The sequence below is a fragment of the Rhinolophus ferrumequinum genome, chromosome 15 (assembly GCF_004115265.2).
Source record: "Rhinolophus ferrumequinum isolate MPI-CBG mRhiFer1 chromosome 15, mRhiFer1_v1.p, whole genome shotgun sequence".
NCBI lineage: Eukaryota > Metazoa > Chordata > Mammalia > Chiroptera > Rhinolophidae > Rhinolophus > Rhinolophus ferrumequinum.
In genome coordinates this window covers 26,400,064-26,421,316 of record NC_046298.1, presented here as the reverse complement: position 1 = coordinate 26,421,316, position 21,253 = coordinate 26,400,064, and positions in this window count along the sequence as shown.

Sequence of the window (21,253 nt, the reverse complement as noted above, 5' to 3'; positions counted from 1 at the left end):
CTGGTTTATTTAAATAGACTAAATATATTTTTGGAATTTGCTGCGGGCCAATTAAAAATGGATTAAGGGCCACAGTTGGCCTGCGGGCCGCAGTTTGGACACCCCTGAGCTACAGTATACCATTATTAGGAAGCAATGATGATTTGTTGCCCTCAGACATGCAAGATACTCTTGGTGGTTCCTTCTAGGCCTTGGGGAGACAGGGACTCCCTGGTATTGAGGGTGGAACAAATGACCCATGTCTTTGGGTTCTTTCATTCATGGAGGTAACTGCCATGGCCAGAAGGAGACTGGACCTGCCTGGGACCTGGAATACATTCACAGTCCTTCTTGTTGGCTGCAATGGGTGGCCAGCCTCACCTTGCAGCAACACATCAGATGGTCTCTGTTCATGAGTCATTGTGATGACCAATTCTTTAGCACCTCCCTAGGCTGCAGTGTTGGGTCCATTAGGCCCTTCCCTGGAGACGTCACTAGTGTAGTCACAGTAAACTTGTGAATCTTTGCTCCTTTCCTAGCCCCACACCTGCCGTTCCAACCTTGTCCTCCACTCTCATTTCCCTACTCCCAAAACTCCTGCCACACAAACCTGCTCTGTCTTCCCCTGGCACTGTCTGCAAGGCTCTTACAACCTAGTAAGAGGAAAGCTTACATTCTGCTGAATCTTGTGTTCAGCACGGTGATTCAGGATAAGGATGATGGGGAAGTTTGCTGGCTATGGCACCCTACTGTCCAGCAGTTAAGGACTTGCCTGCCTTCTAATCCAGCTCTTCTACTTTGGAGCTGGATAGTCTTGTAGAAGTTACCTAGCTACTAGGAGCCTCAGTTTCTTCACTTACAAAATAAAATAGCTTCTATGTATTTCTGAGTTGTTTGGAATATTAAAGGACTTACTGTATGCAAAGACCTTAACAAGGCATCTAACAGGAAAAGAGTTAAATAAGTGATCAGGGGAAAGAGTTTAATCTCATATACATGAAGGTGGAGCCCTGGGGAAAGAATGGAGGAATGACATTTGCACTAGATCTTAGAATGCCCAGTTGTTGGGATTTCGGTGAGAACAGTCTTGGTGGAAGGAGTGGGATAAAGAAAGGCACAAAAATAGCCAGCGGGTACAGGGATGGAGAGGGAATGGTCTCCAGCAAAGAGATGATCCCTAGCATATCCCTTGAGCCTCTCCTCCCTTTCTACCTACCACTTGTGCTGGGCTAGAAACTCAGAGAAGGGCTCACCTTCCTTGGAACACTGGACCTCTCCAGCCAATGAACACATCACACCTGGCTAGTCTTTCCTGGGCTTCCTTACCCCACCATGTTTTGGGGTGCTTTCCCTGATGCACTGTCAGAGCCACCCCTTCTTTTGTGTATCATGCTATAGAACAATGTCCTCCTGTTTTAGATCCTATCATGTTCTATTATAATTGTGTGTGTGTGTGTGTGTGTGTGTGTGTGTGTGTGTGTGTGTGTGTGTGATAGGGGATTTTGTCTCTCTCTTGAACTCATTTTTCTCTATATTTGTGATGGGGACTTGTCCATCTTTATACTTCTAGTGCTTGACTCGTGAAGATTCATGGATGTTGGCTGTATAGATGGACAATGAATGGGTCAACAGATGAAGGGATGAGTAACCAAAATATTTTCCAACTAGAGAATAGCCCAAGGCATAGTGAAAACACTATACTACAGAGCCTTGCTACTCAAAGTAACTACTACTGTTGTACCCATTTGACAGCTGCATCTGCCTCACCTGGAAGCTGGTTAGAATGCAGAGTCCCAGGGTCACCCCAGACCTGCTGAACAAGAACCTTCATTTTAACAAGATCCCTGAGTGATTCAGTTGCACTTTACAGGTTAAGAAGACTGGTATGTTAGTAAGGAGAGAAAGCTCTGAAGATTAGTTTCAAATTCTAGATTTGGCTCTTACCTAGCTGTGTGAACTTGAGCAAATCACTTACTCCTCTTGGGCTTTGGTTTCCACATCTGTGAAATGGGTACAATGATAGTAGTTACTTTGTGGTCTTATTGTGAGGATTAAATGTGTGAACAGTAAGCACCTCCCTAGGCTTGTCCCAAGCCGGACAAATGGTAAGTGCTCAAAAATACCAGTGGTTATTATTATCCATGTCACTCTGACTGCCCATAAGGCCATGAGGTAAGGTAGAAAAATTCGCTAAGGATCTAAATAGATACTGTGCCTTCGTGTTTCCTCTCCACACCTGGTAGCTGGGTGGTGGAGGCTGGCTGGCCTCAGGGCTGTCCCTTCCTGTGCAGGGGTCCCTCCCAGGGGCACTGCTGACGTGAGTAGCTCGGCCTTCCTCTTCACTGCCACACCATAAGCCTGAAGTTTCCTGGAGCTGAGGACACCAGGCAGACAGAGAGAACCACCACCCTTCCCTGGCTCTGAGTCATGCTATCTCTATTCAGACAGGGATCAGGGCAGGTGGGAAGCTGTACGGCCTAGCGGAGGTGCCCCAGGCGAGGGATTGGGTGACTCATACTGTAACATGAGTCAGACGTATTACATAAGGGCAGATCAAGAGCATTCAAATGCCACACAAGCCCAAATCTGTCCCCACAGACGGGGGAGAGGGGTGGCAGGGGCAGACTTGCCCAGAGACACTTCCTGTAATCTCCAAAACAATTTGGCCCTCCTTGTCATAGGTTCCCTCTTCCACGTATGCCTGAGGGTGATATCATCATCACCATCTTCGTCACCATCTTCATCACCATCATCATCATCATTGATGTGGTTATAATTTTAAACAGGCAGAAAAATGACTTCTTAGGACCAAAGAAAAACTGTAGATAGATAACTTGTTTAAAGAGGGAGAGATGAATTAATACCCAAAGATTTGGGATATGAAAGAGTAATAACTCTTTAAGAGTTATGTAAAAAAAGAAAAAAAGTGGAGATAGATTGGAAAGCAACTCAATAGAAGAAAAAGGGTTATGTAGCAAATAGGGGAATGTAGCTTTTACACCAGTAAGTTAATAAAATTCTTCCTTTATCATATGACTATTCAGGGCTGGTGATTCAGGTACAGATTACCCACGCTCCCACGTGGAGGCAGAAAATCAATAGAAGAGTTTTGGTGGCAAGTTGGCCTCAGAAAATCTTGTGACATTTGACTCTCTAGTTTTATACCAAAGACACAATCTGAAATAGCAAAGATATTTTTGAAGAGAAAAAATGTTTATGAAATTATTACTTATAATAAGGAAGTACCCTTAAACGTACTGTTTGCATATCCATCAAAAAGGATTTTAAAAAGTCCTGAACACCATTCAAAATGCTATTGCTAAAACACTGGGTAAAATAATAAAGCACAAAACAAGATTTTTTTCATTCCTGAGGCTCAAAAGTACATCATTAATAACAAAAGTTGTGTCATTCTGAAGAAAAATCCAAATGTAAAAGATGGGAATGAAACATTGAAAAGTTACTAGTAGTTACCAGGATTCAGTGAACGTTTTTCCCTTCTTGGGCAAATTTTCAAATTTCTCTGTAATTAACATTGTTTTATAATATACATATGTATTATTATATAAATATATTATAAATTAATGAATATGTATATAACATGAATATATAATATAAAAGTAGTATATAGCATATATGACATATATAATATAAACTGATACAGTGTGATATACTTTGATATGCCATAAACTATAAGATTAAATTTGAAGACAGGTACTCTGTATCTAGTGCTTTGTATTCATTTAAGTCTTGTTCTGCATCATATTCTCCTTTCAATTTACATGCAAATCGTGAACAGCAAACAAAAATTAGCTGATTCGGAACTTGAGTCCAGTGTACTTAGAAGAAAACTGTAAGGGTGTGGATTGTGGACTATGTTAATCCCTATGGATTAAATATTTCTGTGTAGAGAACTTCCAGTTGATTTCCTTGTTGTTGGCTGAGCCAGGTACCAGCTTTTCTGTGTTGTAGTTATAAGCCTTTCAACTTCATAGTAGGTAAATCAGGTGGCAATTGACCTGGTACCCACTCCCTTTTCATCTTGTTCTCATCCCTTCAATAAATGTCGATGAATGGGCTTTTTTCTGGGCCATAGCATACCTATGTCATGGCTAAGTGGCAAGTTCTCTGACATCCCCAATGCAAACAGTTACGGAACTCCAAAGCTACCTGACTGTCACTAGGACTGAGGTCCTACACCCAAAAATGTAAAAGGGAGACTTCCTGACCTCCATGCAATCTCCAGAAATCCACGTTACGAAAAGAAGAAAAATGAGTTGAACCAGATTCTATATCCTAATACAACAATCTAGTTAATCCCCTGACTGGAATAAGCAGGTCTTTGAAACATACTTGCACTAGTCATGAGGCATAAAGTTCTTTCCAAGCCTTGACCCACTATGCAAACAATTGCCGTACCCATTTTTCAAAGACTCACCTCTACCGTTGTTGTCCCCTAACCAGGGCTTGACAAACTATACAGCCCTTTGTCCAAATGCAACCAGCTGCCTGGTTTTTAGTTTGAGGGCCTTGAGCTAAGAATGACTTATATTTATTTATTTTTAACACAACGGTTTTAATGCTTATATAAATATGTACCGATTAGTCTCCAATCTGCCTTTTGGCCTCAGTTTTGCCTAAAATATTTACTCTCTGTGTCTTTAAGAAAATCTTGCCTGGAGGTTTTCACTGTTACTGTCTCAGCCCAAGCTATTATTTCCTGTTGAACTGCCACAATACTCCTTATCAGGAGTCCTGTTCCACTCTGCCTCTTGCCTATATTTCTTTCTGCACTCCGCAATTAGAACGCAAACCAGAGCACGATTGCCCCTTGCTTAGAGACTTCCAATAGCTTCTCATCACTTTAAAAAAATCCGACTTCCTACCTTGCTCATCAAGCCTGAAGCCCCTGTCTACCTCCACTCTCGTCACCGACTCGTTTCCTTACCAGGTTCCAGCCACCCAACCTTTCGTCTTTCTCACATAGACCCTTTGAACATAGCCCTAGAATAGAAGGCTCTGGTGACATCATATTCCCCAAAATGGTGTCTGGTGCATAATAAGCACTCGGTAAACATTTATTGACTAAATAAATGAACGTGAATCTTCCAAGCAACCCTGCAAAGCAGTAATTTTTTTTTTTAATCACCATTTTACAGATGAATGAAAAGAAGTCTGGGAAAGAGGGCAAATCCAAGTAAGCACTAGAACTTTCTGATGTTCCACTACATTATGATCCCTTCACTCAGATGTTCCAGCTTTCCTCTGCTGAACTGCGTAGGAGAGATCATTGCATCTGTGAACACATTACCTCCTCCTAGAGGAAGTATCTTCCTCATGGTATCCGTCATCTGTTCACTGCACCTTGTTCCTGGCTATCCTGTGGTGCTAAACGACTCAAAGTTTTCTGGTATCTGGCTTTGGGCTGCAGAGTCTTGTTTTCATGCTGCAACATTCCCATGTAACCACTGCCTAGTGGAGGACTTAAAATACCACCTGCCCATTCTCTCCTCTCCCACCTGGGAAGCATGAGGCCACCTTTCTGACCAGAAGTCTGGGCTCTTGCTGCTAGTGGCTGATGTTCAGATGGTTCCTTGAGTTGCACTAGGTTCTGGGAGGGTGGGTGGGGATTTGATACATCGTTTTGCAGCCTTATTGTCTATGTGGACCATAAGCCCTCTCTTGGGTCTTCATCATTAACTATAGTCTTTCCCCAACTTTGGTCATCGTATTGCTACTGTTGTGAATTTTACTCTATTTACTTAATTAGCTCACTTTTTTTTTTTTAACTTGTTATTCTGTAATAGTTACCAAAAAGTTGCAGGATTCTCATATACATTTCATGCAGATTCTCTGAATGTTAACATTTTACTGCATTTGCTTTATTATTCTCTTTCATATACAAAAGAAAAAAATATATATATAAAATTCTTTTCTGAACTTTTTATACATATATACATATGTGTAGATAACATACATATGTGTCATCATACACATGTATTATGTATAGATATAATTTCTTTTCTGAGTTGTTGGAGGGTACGTTGTAGACCTGAATGTGTTCCTTAAAATGAAGGATCTTCTCACAAAGCCAGAATAAAATCATCAAAATGAGGATGAACTATCAAAATTAGGATGAATTGTTCCAGGCTCATATTGAACTTTCCCAGTCCCAGCTCTGGATTCAGCCATTTCCTCAAGGTATGCTGGATTCTTTTAGTGGATAATGACATTGGAAACTAAGTTCTGGATGACAAGTAGCTTGATGTTATGAGGATGTCATTTCTTCTAGGTCCTCTCGATGGACAGAGCCATGAAATATATGTATGATACATGTGTATATGTATACATACATATACACACCCATATATGCATGCACATCTGTATCTAATTATAGCTATCTATTTATATCACCAATCATGAGTGCACACCAATACCTTGAATTCTAATCCATGAGAAACTGTGGTCCCATTATTTCCAATATACTTACTTTATTTCATCAGCCCTAGACTATCCAGAGAGTGGTTTCAGATTTGCGAATTCATATTATTGCGAAGAACAAACCTACTAACTATATTTCAATATTTGCATACTGCTGTTTTTGTTTTAAGTCTGAGGGATATCATCTGAATAGTGTGTTTAAGTGATTTGGGCTCATTCTTCATTCTCCTTTAGGTATGGTCATATTATTCATTTGAAATAGAGTTAGTTCATTTGTTACAGTTTGTGTAACAAATGGGATTTTCCCTTCATCCTTGTTGATCTTTTTAATGTGAAAAGTTAACATGCTTCCAAATGTCACTACTCTACAAAAACATGTCCTCGGATGAGTATCCCTCTCTCCTCCCTGATTTCACCCCACCGACCTTCTGCTCTCTTTCCAATCCTTTTCTACCACTACCTCCAGAAGATAATGAAACTTAATATTTTCTGATTTACTTTTTTCTGTATTTCTTTTTGCATAAATAAGGAAATACATGTATATTTTCTCATTTTCCTTTACTTTTACACAAAAGGTAGCATATTATAGATATTCCTTGTACTTTAATTTTTTTTTCACTTTAGAATGATTCCTGGAGATCACTCTTTGTCAGTGAATAGAACTCATCATCATTATTTTTTACTGTGACATTGTACTCTACCATGAATAGATATACCAACGTTGAGTCAACTATCTTCTACAAGGTGTGATTGAAAAATGCAGTGAATGTTTAAATTAAAAAAAAAAAATTGTTACAGTAAAAGACACATTGCCATTAATCCCCCTCAAAATACTCCTTCTCGCTTCGAACACACTTATCCCATCATTCTTGCCACTTTCTGAAGTGGTTCTGGAAGTCCTCTTTCATGAGTGTCTTTACTTCACCCTCCATCATGACAATGCTCTGTGTCACACATCGCTTCTGGTACGGCAATTTCTGTCAAAAACATTACAGTGTGTCCTCATTCACCTTATTCACCGAATCTGGCACCGTGCAACTTCTGGCTCTTCCCCAAAGTCAAAACGACCATGAAAAGAAAACATTTTGAATTGATTCAGGATATCGAGGCAACCACGGCAATGCAACTAAAGACACTCACGAAAGACGACTTCCAGAACTGCTTCAGAAAGTGGCAGGAATGATGGGATAAATGTGTTCGAAATGAGGGGGAGTATTTTGAGAGGGATTAATGGACATGTGCCTTTTACTGTAATAATATTTTTACATTTAAATTTTCACCATATTTTTCGATCACACCTCGTATATCTAGATCTTTGTTTCTAATGTTCGCAATTATAAACCATGCTACAATGAATAAACTTGGTGCACCCATATTTTCTTATTGTTGGAGATATATCTTCAGGGAAAATTCCTTGAAGTAAAATTGCTGGATCAAATGCTAAGTGCATGTTTTATTTTGTTTAATATTGTCAGATTGGTACAAGGGTTCTACCAATTCACATTCCTACCAGAAATGTATGGGAGGGCCTAAAGCCATTTACTTTTTAAAAACTTATAAAGACTTCTTTTTAAATAAATGTATTTATCACTAACATGACTTAACAACAACAAAAAAAATCACAGTCCAGAAAAAGAAGGCAATCGGAAAAATAAATGCAATATTGACAATAGGTGATATTATATTATAGCAGTGACTATTGACTGCCTCGGCCCTGTGCCTGGGGTCCTATAACTCTGTTAGAAAGAGAAATTAGCAAATGCTCGAGAAATGCTGATCAACGAGAGTCAAGGTGAGACTTCCTTAGTAAAGTAAGTGAAGGTTTAAGGGGGCTGACAGGGTAAGGACATCATCTCTTTCTGATCCGGAGTTAGTTAGTGTTCGGCTAATGTAGCATGAGAATCTGACACATTGTGCACCCTCCACATTTGGAATATACCCTTCTGTGGACAATGGACCAAACTCCTTGGCAGAGCCAGAAAGTCTCTCACTGTCTGCCTGGCTCACATCTCGGCCACCTCTCTTGCTGCTCCCCATATCAGTTACTAGAATTTCCATGTCCCTGAAATGTCATCATAGCCACCAGCTGAGGCATTGCACCAGAGCTCACCTTGTTTTAGGATCGTGTGCTGTATTTTAGGTAATCCTCTAACAAGCCAACAAGGTGAAAATGTCTCCCAAAGATGACGTGGGGTAGAGCCTACTTATTTTTTTCCAGGTCCAAAGCCCCTCCTGAAATGACTTTTGTCTCCCTGGGTCAGGAGCCTTCAGCTATAAGCCCAGGAATGAGCATGGATTCAACACTTTTACTTCTTTTCTAAAACCACTCAATGAATGACTGGACTGGAGGGAACTATCAAAGCTTGTTACCTGAGCCATGGGGTCCAGCCTGTCAAGCTTTATTGTGTTGGCCAGAGAAGGAAAAAAATTAGAAAGATTTTTTTCATGAAGAGATGAAGAAGAGTAGGCGTACATTGGTCTACTTCCAAAACAGCAACAAATAAAGGGTCCCATTTCTTTCTTTTTTTTTTTTATCCTGGTGCAAACTCTTATTTACCCCGACAACACATTTGCTTCGCTTCTTTTATTTCCCCCTTGGGCCTGTCTCCCGAGGCCATGGAATGAAAGGGGCTGCAAGAAGTAAGCCATCAGTAAGCCAGCCTGCCATTCAGTATCTTTTCTCATACAACAGTTGTTTGTAAACTAATCAATAAACTTTTCTTATTTTGTTGGCTCCTTTAGAACTCTTCACAGCCGCCTGCTGAACCATGAAGAAACTTAAAATAGCAATGATCTCCCTTCCACGCTGCCTCTTTCCCCTACAGAATCGCGAGCCAATCTGGGGTGTTTATACTCGAGGCCATATGAAGCTAATCTGTATGGAAATAAAGGATAGAAATATTCAGATTGGGTTTTACTAAGTGAACCTGAGGTTTTTTTCTGTTCAGCAAAATACGCCAGGTAAATGCGTTTCTGATACAGAATAAATCACTTGTTTGAAGACCTATATTTCCCTTTTGCCATTTCGCTTAGACGTGAAGAATTCACCGCCCTTTGCATGGACTGTGAAAAGCACAGGTCCCTCCTTGCCAAGGTGGTTCCCTGAGCTGAACTCATTTTCCTGTTAGGGCCCGAGAGTCCTGCTCTCGGCCTGGGGCCAGAGGTGCTGAGGCTCTTCACAAAGAGCCAAAGGAGGGAGAGGAAAGGAAGAATCAAGGATACATTTAAAGAGCGGCCTACAAGCCAGGCCCCTCGTCCTCACTCAGAGAATCTCAGATATGAAAAACACGGTCTCACATTTAAAAAAAAGTTTTTTTTTTTTTTTTTTTTTTTGTGAATGCGAAGACTGAGACACATACAGGGGTGCTACAGGAGAACTTGGGAGAGAATCCCCACCAGCAAGGCATGTGGTCAGGCCAACCTTCCTGAAGCACTTGATTCGAGACTAAGTGTTTTCATTTGTTTATTTATCTAGCCATTAGTTCCACCAGTATCTATTGAAAGCAGATTCCTTTTTAGGAGTATAGCAATGGACAAGGCAGATGAGATCCCTTCTCTCATGAAGCATATAGTGTTGGTGTATCATAAAGCATGACTGAGATGTGGGAAGGAGGAAAGTGGAGGAGAATAAAGACATTCCATGTAGAGGGAACAGCAGGAGCAAACCTATGGAGGCAAGAAGTAGCCCTGTGCTTTCAGCAACTACACCAAGTTCATTATTACTTCATTGTAATCTTCGAGTCTGGAAGGGGGGGAAACATAATAATGGAAGGGCCATATCACTAGTTTGTTCAGTCGGTAGTACAGATAAACTAGAACCTCCTCTCATTTATAATTCTTCCACATACTTCTTCTATATCTTAGGCAGGGAAGAAAATAAATGTTAGGGTCTTTACAGTAAATCTTTCAGAGACCGCCCTTTCTTCCTATATAACCAGCATATTTCAGTCTGTCTGGGGCTTAATTTATGCCACGGGTTAGCATAAAGTGGAGGGAAGTCAAGCCATAGGCACATGCTGGCTTGGTCTTGAGAGATCATTAGCCAAGACCAGCTGCCTGTGGCAAGGTGTTTCCGACTTGGTGATAGACCTTGGATAAGGGTCATCTAGTACATCTAACGTACTTAGTGGAGAATCCAGCTGTAGGGGAATCATCGGAACATGCTATGGTTTGTGAAGCCTGAGAAACAGCAAATGACAGCCATGCATAGCTCTTATTGAATTATGAGAATTTTTTTTCAGGAGGGAAATCAGCTCTGTAACTGACCTTTATAAATTCAACCACACTGAAACTACCAAAAATTGCCTTTTTTGTTCTATAAAAATGACAGTTTCGTATGGTTAAGCAAATATGTTGCAGGGACAGTATGGGCCCTTGATATTTATTATCTCACATCACCTATTTTAGGTATATACTATCAAGGTCCTCATTCTATAGCTGAAGAAACTGAGGTTCAGTGAGGTGACATAAATTGCCCAAAGCCACACAACCAGAGGGACCAGGACAAGGTCTGTTTGACGTCAAGTCTGACTGTGTGAGTGAGATGCAGGAGCACTCTTTTCTTGTATGGGAGCCTGTGGGGCCATTGAGAGCCCGATTGCCTGTGAGCCCAGTCGGGCCTTTTCTACTCTACAAATGATCTTATCTGTACTCTGAAATCAACCTGATTATGGGTGTCTCAGTCCCATGCTTGACTGGAACTGCAAGGGGCTGGAGGGCAAACACAGATATTTTGCTGGAGATTTGGCTTCTAATGTGAGTGGAGGCCAGGCAGAATTCTGGGAGTGTTTCAGAGATGACTCAGGCTCTGCATGGGTTTCTCGTAACGACTGTCTCAGCACCTGTTTCCCCCACCTCACCACAGACCCTGTTTTGTCCAGAAGTCTCCCATGACTGAGTCGCGAATGTCAAAGCTTGCAGAGCTGCCTGCCCTTCCTCAGAGGGAGATAGCAGTCAAGATAGGCAAGGTTATTCTGTGAAAACTAACACCCCCAACTCTCAGTAGCTTAATAGTCAAAGTTTCTCTCTCTCAACCTCTCTCTCTCTCTCTCTTTCATGTTACATCTCCAGCAAGGGTCACAGGGGGAACTTTGCTCATCAGAGTCACTAAAGGAGACTTTCTCTAAGCGTGTGCTTCTACAGTCACATTGGTGTAGGAAGAGAGCATGTCAAATTGTGCACCAGCTCTTCAAACTTCCAAGAAGTGACACACATCACCTATGCTCACACTTCATTGGCCAAACCAAGTCACATGGCCATAGCTACCTTAGAAGGGAGAGGGGAAATATGAACTATTCGTATAATAATAGTGTGGAGGAATGTGGGCTCATGCCTCAGCCATTAGTCATGGGTCAACCAAACACATAGCCTCATTGGGGGCTGATTCAATAGGACGGGAGGCTGAGCCAAGCAAACTAACAACCAGAGGAATCATGAAGGCACATCTCAGTGCAATTCCCCCAGTGAGTTCGTTCTACTCTTATAACAAGCAACTAGTATCCAGTAAGCAAGGGGATTTGCTTTCCAGTATTTCTCTACGTTGCTAAGGCATCTCTTTTCTTGAGCTTCTGCCCCTAAGTAGGCCTGGGCCCAGACTGTAGCCCTACTTGAAACAGTGAAAATAAAACGTAGACATTACATCTGAAAAACACTTCTATATGAAAATCAATGGTGATTGTATGGGGGAATGTGCCAAACTAACATCCAGAATCCCTCTCTTAGTTATGCAAGCCAAATAAAGATTCCAATATGTTGCTTTGGGCAGATGTCAGTCACTGGGATGAGTTGCCCACTATAAATGAATGACATTTAATATTCATATCAGTTAAATTAAATGTTTATTCATAGTTTATATCCTTATATAATAGAAAGCATCAATGAGTTCTTACAAATTCTGATGTTAGTAGATAGCTTACAGGCAATACTAGCAGAAAATAAGAAAAGAAAAGTACTGCTTTAGTATGTATTGTGAGATTACATAGTTCTGTCCCTCCATTTCTTTAAACTCCATCTAAATCTGGAGGAGATGGAGGTAGTGGGTAAATAATTTCAACAAAATTTATATGTCAACACAAGCTGATGCCTTCTCTTGTTTCCTTACTCAAGACAAATGTCCATGTCTAATATGAATGCAAAGAACTAAAAGGACTGAGAAATTTCAACAATTATTTCTAACAATAATATCAATTTATTAAATAAATGTTTATTAACATCTACAATGTTCTGTGCCTTGAACAGTGAATGAGATGGACAAGGCCCTTGATCTCATGGAAATTATATTATAGTGGAGACATGGACAGTGAGTGAGGAAACACATACATGTGTAATGGAATTTCAGGTAATAGGACGTTTTAAAGGAAAAGCACAGCATGGAATGGGGATGATGAATGATAGTTTGGCTTTAAGTAGGGTAGTCAGAGATGCTTCTCTGAAGAGGTAATATTTAGTCCAAGAAATGAACATAAAGAGTGAGTGAGTCATTGAAAGTCTTTGAGGGAGAGAGTTGCAGTCAGAAGGAACAACAGTAAAAGGGCTTTGATGTGGGAATTAATCTGGCATGTCTAAAATCATGAAGACCAATGAGGTAGAGTAGAGTAAGTGAGACATAATATGGTAGGTGAGTCCAGAGAGGGAGGGAGAAGTGAGATCATAAAGGCCAAGGTGAGTATCTGGATTGTATTCCAAGAGTGATACAACATCACTGGAATTTTATGAAAAGGAAAGTGACACAATCCAACTTAGATGTATCTTGATCAAGCTCACTCTGGCTGCTGTGTGGAGACTTGACAGTGGGGCAAGCGTGTAAGCAGGGAAACCAGTTAGGATCTTGCACAGGTCCGACTTAAAAATCACGGTGGCCGTAGAGGTGGTAAGGAGTCAGATTTTAATATAAAATTAAAGGCAACAGGACTTGCTGGTGGGTTTTATGTGAGGATGGTGGAAAAAAGAAAGCAAGGACAACCTCTTAGTTTTTGGATTGAGCAACTGAGTACAAGGGAATGTCATTTACTGGTAGGGGAAGGAATGAGTATGAGGAAGGAAATCACAAATTCTGTTTTGCATCGCTAACGTTAAGCAGCTAAGTGGAAATATCAAGTATGAATATGTAAATCTGGAGACCCAGAAAGACATCAGAGCTAGATATATCAAGATATAAATTTCGAAGTCACCAGCAAAAAGATGGTCTTTAAAGCCAAAAGACCATCTGAGATCCCCTAGCAAATGAGTTGGAGATATGGAAGAGAAGAGGACTAAAGTCAAAATCCTTGGGTGAAACATTAAAAATTAGGAAAAGACCAATTAATTGGACTGGCTAGTGATAAGGGAGGAGAACCAAGAAAGTGTGGTGACTGAAAAGCTAAGATAAGAAAGGGTTTCAAGAAGGAATGACCTGACCAAGTGTACCAAACGATATTGAGAATTCAAGGACAGTGCAGCCTAAAACATGGGAATTGGATTGAAGGAGATATTGGCCATTGGGGAATTTAACAAAAGCTGTTTTAGTGGCATAATAAGGTGGAAAGCTTTGAAATATGCTGAAAGGATGGAAAACAAATGAATTGAGTTACTAGTTAGAGTCGTGAGGTCAAGGGAAAGTTTCTTTATTTGTAGATGGGAGATCTTTGGCATGTTTGAAGGCAGTTGGGAATGATTCAGAAAATTGATGATGCCGGGGATGGAGGAGTAACTGTAGGAGAAGAGGGATGAGGGAGGGTGGATTTAGAGAGAAGTAGGGATGTTTGAAGTCATCATAATAGGAGAGAAGAGAAGGCTGAGTCTGTGTAGAGATGGAAAAGAGAAAACCCTCTTCAGAATGCTTCTATTTTCTCAATAAAATAAGAGTCGGGGTCCTCTAGTAAGAGTGAGTGTTGGCTGTATGAGGAGTGAGACAAAGGTGTCAGTGGTCATCTGGATAAGTGGGAGGAGGTATTGACTGGGGAACTGTGGTTGGCTTTTCAGGTGATGCTGAACTTATGTGGCCATAAATCTAAAGCGAGGCCAGTAAGCATGGTTGTGAAATTTTTCTGTGGCTATATTCTGCTGCTAAGGTTCAGGCATGAAAGAAGAAGAGAGATGAGTTTGAACAGGAATGAAGTTTAACCGTAGCAGTGACAGAGGGGAAGTGGAAACTGAGAAGGAGAGAAAATGATTGTAGGAGTGGACCATGGAATCCAAACTGGAGCAAGATGGATGATAGTGTATATGGCTGGATCAGAGTCTCTGATGGGGTGAAAGCCCGGTTTGGTGGTGTGTGTAGATTAGGAGAAATGATCTGACTGGCCAGAAAGTCTAATGTTTGAAACCTACATATAGGAAGTGGTGTGGCTATTGGTAATAATACAGGTCTAAGGGATAGCCTTGGAAGAAGATATAGCTGATGTGTGCTACAGGAAAATCACGAGAAAGTGACAGTCCAGCAGAAGAAAACATAACAAGAACATATTATTTGTAGACTGGCTACTGAAAAAAAAAAAAAAGGGGGGTGGAAATGGATTCCTAACTTGAAGTGATGTGGACTAGTGACTCTTAGCCAAGTGCATTGTCTCTCTTCGGAGCAGTTTTGAGGTCTGCTTATGCAATTTGTTCTGAATCATGACGTGTTAACATTTGAGATGAATGACTTTTTTCTAAAGGAAAACAGACTTAAGGTTAATCTTTTTAATAATCTCACAGTATGTGGCTCCCATTGCCCAGTCCTTCTTAAATGTGAGTGAAGAGACAGATTTAGAACAGGGTGGGGGATCCTACAGATTCCACAGCCTCTCCTAGCAATGATACAAACTGCAGTGAGTGACCTTGAACTGATAGGCTATTAATAGTTGTGCCAATTGTGACTTTTTGTGGTATTTTGTACTTCCCATGTAGTTTGAGGTGTTTCACAGACATCTGGACACCCTCATGGGTGCATGTTAGTCATATGAATGACACTCAATGTGAGTCTTTATGGAAAAATAAGGGAAGAGGATGCTGTGGACTGCAGCCCTAGACAGACAGTGTGGTAGCTTGTTATAGAAAGAGCCCCAGTGAATCACAGTTCCTGTAAACATACTGCTTTGCAATGAGACTTTGCTCCTCCTTCCATCTACAGGTGGAGTTTATGTCCCCATTCTTTGATCTGAGCTGCCCTACCTTAGGGCTCATTCTGCCTAATAAAAGATATTGACGTGACATGGTACGACTTCTGAGTCTAGGCCTCAAGAAGCCTTGAGACTTTTGCTCTTACTTTTCTGGAACAGGGCTGCCTTCACATAATGGTCCAGGCTAGGTTTTTGGAGGATGAGAGCTGTATGGAGTGGCCCTATAGACAGCCACCACTAAGAGCCAGACATGTACAGGAGACCATCTTGGATCAGCCAGCCCCTATTAAGTTACTAGCTGACTGCTGCCATCTAAATGATCCAAATCAAGACCAGTGGAAGAACCAACTTGCTGAGCTCAGCCCAATGGCCAAACCTTGGAATTGTGAGCTAATGAGTGACTGTTGTTTTAGGCCACTAAGTTTTGGGGTTATCTGTTACACAACAATAGATAGTTGATGCAATCAGTAAGATTTGACAACTAAGGCAAAGGGAGGGACAGAAGTAACATTTATGGAGTGCCTGCTTTGTATTGAGTAACTCCTGAGAACATTATCTTGGTTTTGCTTAGTAACACCTCTCCAAGGAGGCATCATTTTCTTCCCAGTAAGAAAACTGGAGGTCAAAGATGTTCAGTAACTTATCCAAAATCACATATTTAATGAGCAATAGAGCTTAGATTAAAACGTGCCCAAAACCCACTCTTTAAATATATCAGTTTCACAAATTCAACTCACAAAACATCTTCATAAATGTTGGTGTATTTTTATGCTGTCTGAACTATTATTTGTTTAATACTATTTTCTTTGAATTGGCTCACTTGCATAAATAAGTAAACAAAGAAGTACAGTAAAGCACAAACGTTTTGTTGTTAGGACGAATAACCATGGCCAGTAATTATTGAGTGCTTTCTCCAGGTGAGCTCTCTCCTGATTGCTTTGCATGAATTAACTTAATCCTTATAGCAACTCAGTGAGTTTGGAGCTGCTGTCATCATCATCCCCATTTTACAGATGAGGAAAATGAGGCATGGGAGATTAAATGGTCACTCAGTGTCACCAAAGAAGTAAGTGGCAGAAGCACAGTTTGTGCTACTGGCATTGAGTGGATAGAGACCAGGCTGCAATGCATAAGACAGCACTCACCCCAGCCCCCACCCAAACAAAGAATTATCCAACCCAAATGTCAACAGTGCCAACGTTAAAAATCCCGGTTTCTGCCTTTTGAAATGGTAAACAGAAACAAGTATAACTTGCAGTAAATAGAAACTCCACAAAAACCAAACAATGCTGAAGAATCTCTCTAGAAACTGTTGCTTGCCAAGGCTCTGAGCCTTGGGATCTCTTTTGTTGAAAAAGAGATTAGCAAAACATTAGAGAGATAGTTAAAGGCTAGCACTCTACAGAGACTCTCTCCTTGATGTAATCAGAGGATTATAAGAGGTTTATAACTGGAATGAAGTCTCCTGTGTGAATCTGTTATTTAAACCATATTTGTGTACCTACCAAATCATCCCAGAGTCCACTGCTGCAGAGCCCATCCTGGGGAATGTGACATGATACCCTGGGTGGGCAAACTGTGCCCTATCAGCCCAATTCAGCCTGTCACTTGTTTTTTAAATAAAGTTTTATTGGAACACAGTCACACCTAGTTACATATTGTGTATAGCTGCTTTTGCAATACAAAAACAGTTACTTAGTGGTAGCAGAGACCATTTGGCCCACAGAGCCTAAAATATTTACTTTCCGGCTCTTTAGAGAAAATCTTCGCTGACCCTTACCCAGATCTAAGCTTGGTACTTAGTAGGCACTCAGTAAATATCTGCTAAATGATTAAAACCCTGGGAGCCACCGCTTTGGGTTGAAACCCTCTTTTTCTACATTTCTTTCTTCTCCCTTTCCACCAGCACTCTCTCCTACTTCATCCCACTCATCCCTAATTAATTAATTAATCATTTGTTTGTTTTTGCATTTTCACTTTGCTCAACCCAGAGTGACAGTTCCATTCTTAAAACAAACACTTGTCAGCCACGTAGTTGATCACTGTAAGCTGCTCCGTTTTAGGGCCGGGAGACATAAATGGATCTCCCTGCGAGAGGAGAGTGATGGATCACCGTGATCTCAGGAGCCTGAGCCATTCCCTTTCTCCTTGTAGCTGTTGGCATTCACTGTACTCTCTCAGCTCTAAGGGATATATAATAGACACAGGAAGGCCTATAAAAGTAACATCTGAAACTGCTGCAGAGCTGAGTATTGATTTATTCATTACTATAAATTTTTTGTCATTACTATGCAATTGCTCTATCTCAGGAAGAATTGATAGATGTGGTTGGAAGCTGGAACCCACTGTGCAAAACTTTTTCCCCCTTCTATAATTTCCTGTAACTCTTCTAAAGAATCATTATTCCTTATTACATAGCTCTGGCATGCCACCTATTTAGATAAATGTGTGAACAAGTGTGCAGTAAATATTCATAGTGGCCCATGTGTCAACGATATATGTCACTAATTAGATAATTTAGTGGTTCAAATAAATAAATAAGAAAATAGAAGCACACCCAGGAAAACAGTGAAATAAAACATAGATTCCTGATAGGAATCTGGCCAAATAGGGCAGCTTTTCAGGCTATAGTATCGTCTTATATGTTGGAGGCCATTGGGAAGGTCCTAGGAAGACTTACTGGGGCTGCTTACTCATGGAAGGAAATCAGAGTTTTCCATAATATCCTTTTGGATCTCCTCAGCAAGCCACATACTTGTTACCAAAGTGAGTCCACTCTGGAGGGTCCTCGGGATTCGGTGGCCTTTTGCTTCTTTCATCCTCTTTGTTTTGTTGAATGTGCTATTTACAATTGTGTAGCTACAAAGAGAACTGGATTCAGAATCTGAAGATGATGGGTTCAAATCCTGACTCTGACATGAAGTGGGAAAGTTTTTTATTCATCTTGGGCCTCAGTGTTCTTATCTGTAGAATCGGAATGGTTATGATTTTGATGATAATGACAGTGGTGGTGATGATGAGGCTCAAATGAGACAATAGACATGGAAACCCTTTGCAGAGTCTAGAGTTCTAGACACACATTAAAGGAACACTTTTTTTTTTTTTTTTTTGGATAAATGACCTCAAAGGAAGTGTACTAGGCAGACAGCCACTATTCAGAGAATCAAGGAATCAGAAGTCACTATGTATCGGTTGCCTCCTTTCTATCCAGCATTGGGCTAGACTCTTCCAATAAGTTATCAACTAGAATCTGGGGAGGTGAAGTAAAGGATATTTTTCGCATTTTACAGATGGAGAAACTGAGGATTGGTGACAGCCAGTGTAACGTTCTGAAGAGTACAAATCCGGTAAGTGATGCCAGACAGAAATCTACCTCTCTCTGGCTTTACCCTCCATTATCCCCTATGCTCCCAGTGGCAGGCTGTGTTGCTTCCAGCTATCAATTTGAAAGAGCTACTTATTTTATTCTTTTTAGAAATAAAAGAGAGTGCTATCTGAGTTGTTCACACAGCTTGGCTACACTGACCAAAGTCTCAGAGTGATCTTCCTCAAGTCAGGATTCTGTTTACATAAGTGTCGTTATCTCAAATTTAGTTTGCTTAAGGGTCTCTGTGGTGACCTCATGAAGTGGTGTTAAACAAAAATAATTGGATCAACTGAATCCTGAGATCTGACTGATGAGCTCCTAATGCGGGAAACCGGCCTTAGCCCTTTGCAGTGGTGCGTTAGAATATGAAGGAAATGGATTCACTTTCTCAAACAGCGAAAGCCAAGTCTTTTAGACATGCCTAAGCTAGACATGGCCTCATCTGGGCATACTAATTTCTCAAATGTACATGAATCCTGCACATTACCATTCATCAATCATATAAGAAGTAAACTTATTTACATCAACCCTAGAGCCAGAAAATTATCTGATCAAGGTGCCACCTTTCTGGTTTGGGTTTATCTCGTCATAACTGAGAGCACTCATTAATTTGCACTTGCTATGTGTCCCTAGCAATGGAAGATGTTAGGAAGGCAAAGATGAATCAAAATGAGATGATTGTAATATTCCTATTCATGGAAGCCTAGTTAGGAGTTCCTGCTGTAATTATTCAACAATAAAGGTGTAGATGGATGGATGGATAAATATCTGGACGTGTGGATGGGTGCATGGATGGATAAATTGATGGATGGGTGAATGGATAAATGGAAATTTTTAAAATCACCTAGGCACCTTTTTAAGCTTCCTTCTGACCCACAGGAAGGATCAGAATCACTCACCAATGTCTCTGTGACTAACTTTGGTATCAGAATGAATTTCTCTAGATTTCATGTTGATATTCTCCTGTTGTAAATTTATTCCTTTTTCTTACTAATTGGAGTTCTGGACTCTTGTCTGTTGCCTAGTTTTTGTCTCTTATCCAAGTCCTTCCCAACTATCATTTTGGTTGCACTCGCTGCATAGACTTGAATCAGGGTTCATCTATAGTTCTCTCTTCAAACCTCCCTGGGATCCACCTAGAAACCAATTTAGTGCCCACAGGGGTGGAATTCTGCAGGATAGATAAATGAATAGATGCTAATCAATGGGGGGGTTCGTGGGTAGAAGGGGGAAAGGGCAACCATATTGTTTGTCCTTATTCCTCCAACATCAACAATAGTGTGGGGCTCATAACAGGTGATTATAGATTCAGGGAATGTGTGGTTAAGTGATTAAATAACTCAGTGATTGGGTGACAGAGTGAAGAATTGGAGGGTGATTTTAGTAGGTGACGAATGGTTGAATGAACGTATGCATGCATGAATGGATCAATTACTGAATTCGTTATTGGATAAGTAGATGGCTAAATGAAGGAATTGATAAGTAGATGAATGATTAAAAGTGAGTATGTAGGTGGATGCCGACATCACTAAATGAATGTGTGGGTGAATAGGTAAATAGATGAATAGATGGGTGAATGTATGGATGTATAGCTGCCTGGACAAAACTTAGGAGGATCTAGGGGTAAGTGGATGAATTTGTGAATAAAAGAATGGATGGCAAGATGTGTGTTTGGATTCTAGCCCTAAAGCCTGTTGGGCACTGAGAGAGGACAGGCTGATACTTAAACTCTGCCCTGATTATGACCAAAGTAAACAATCCTCTGGTTTAGGGGAATGAGGCTGCTGGCTTCGGGAAGATTAAGGGCATCATACACAAGGGCATGAAAAGTCTGACTGGCTGGCCAGAAGAGTGATAATGACTCGTGGTTTCCAAGCACTGTTTATAAAATAACCAAAGAGGCAGTGAGTGTGTTTCTTGGGTTCCTTGAGGCCACAGTGAGGAGAGATATAACCTCAACAGGGACAGCCTCATGTGAAAGGCTGCCCAACACAGAGTGCATGGCTGCCTGGGGGTACAGGCCAGCTATTGACCAGATGGCCTCACTATTTTCTGTTTTACCTTTCTTTCTTTCTTTTTCTTTCTTTCTTTCTTTCTCTCTCTCTCTCTCTCTCTCTCTCTCTCTCTCTCTCTCTCTCCCTCCCTCCCTTCCTCCCTCCCTCCCTCCCTCCTTCTTTCCTTCTTTCCTTCCTTCCTTTTCTCTCTCTCTTTCTCTCTCCCTCCCTCCCTCCTTCCCTCCCTCCCTCCCTTCTTTCCTTCCTCCCTCTTTTCTTTCTCACTACCGGGCAGGGATGACCCAGGACCAGGAAGCAGAGCCTTCTGGGAACTGAACCATGCTTGCTTCAAAAGTTAGCACTTCACCTAGGAGGCCAGTGTAGACTTCTGGTTG